Source organism: Aptenodytes forsteri, unplaced genomic scaffold, assembly GCF_000699145.1.
Source record: "Aptenodytes forsteri isolate BGI_AS27 unplaced genomic scaffold, ASM69914v1 Scaffold193, whole genome shotgun sequence".
In the NCBI taxonomy this organism is placed as follows: domain Eukaryota; kingdom Metazoa; phylum Chordata; class Aves; order Sphenisciformes; family Spheniscidae; genus Aptenodytes; species Aptenodytes forsteri.
The window spans coordinates 7,129,811-7,130,486 of record NW_008795405.1 but is presented as its reverse complement, the minus strand read 5'-3'; the positions used below and the strand labels follow the sequence as shown (position 1 = coordinate 7,130,486).

Genomic DNA, 676 nt, shown 5'->3' with positions numbered 1-676 from the left:
CCGCCGCCGCTCCGGAGCGACCCCCGCGCCTCCCGCGCCTTCCTCCGCCCTTACGAGGCAGCGGCATCGTCCTCCCCCCTTCTCCGCCACCTCCTCCTCCGGCGCGCAGCCCGCGGCTCTGGCATCCCCAACGCACTTTCTCTCCTCGATTCGCTCGCTCTTCCCCCCGCCGTTCCTCCTTCTCCGGTAAAAAACAAACAAGAAGGGACCGCGGGTACGCCTGGTCTTGGGGTTTCTTTCTTTCTTTTTTCTTTCTGTCCCCTGGAAATGATGAAAGGATCACATGAGGAGCAGGCACGGAGACCCAGGACCCTTGGAAGTCGGAGAAGGCATCGGACACATCTATGTGAGTATATGTGTGAGTGTGTGTGTCTGGCTCTCTCCAAGTCCTGCGCCTGCCTTCAGCCGGGATTGCAGGCTGATCTTAGCAGTAATGATGCCTCAGATCTGACTATTCCCTGCTAATGTAAGTCGTGCCTTTTTTTCCTCCCTGCCTGACACCCCAGGGAGATGTTTACAGTAATGAATTCAGTTGATAGCCATCTCTCTCTCTCCTGGAGTCCCTCCCACATTTCTAGTTTAAAGAATGCTTGGAAGGCAGGGCTGCAACCTAAAGCTTTCCAAGAGGCAAAGTCAGGCTGTCAGGCTAGGTTTTCTCTTTTTCTTTCTTTCCTTC

General features: G+C 55.2%; 1 protein-coding gene across 2 annotated transcripts in view; it reads right to left on the bottom strand.

Annotated features, from left to right (window-relative positions):
* The window catches only part of FLRT2 (fibronectin leucine rich transmembrane protein 2), a 73,622-nt gene that overhangs the window by 68,065 nt on the left and 4,881 nt on the right, over positions 1-676 (bottom strand). Inside the window, exon 2 of one of the 2 annotated variants that reach the window (XR_002086208.1) lies at positions 75-261. The exons of the other annotated variant lie outside the window; for it this stretch is intronic. The gene's annotated coding sequence lies outside the window, so the exon portion shown is untranslated. Of the gene's footprint in view, positions 1-74; positions 262-676 lie in introns of those variants that run through there. 2 annotated transcript variants of the gene reach the window in all.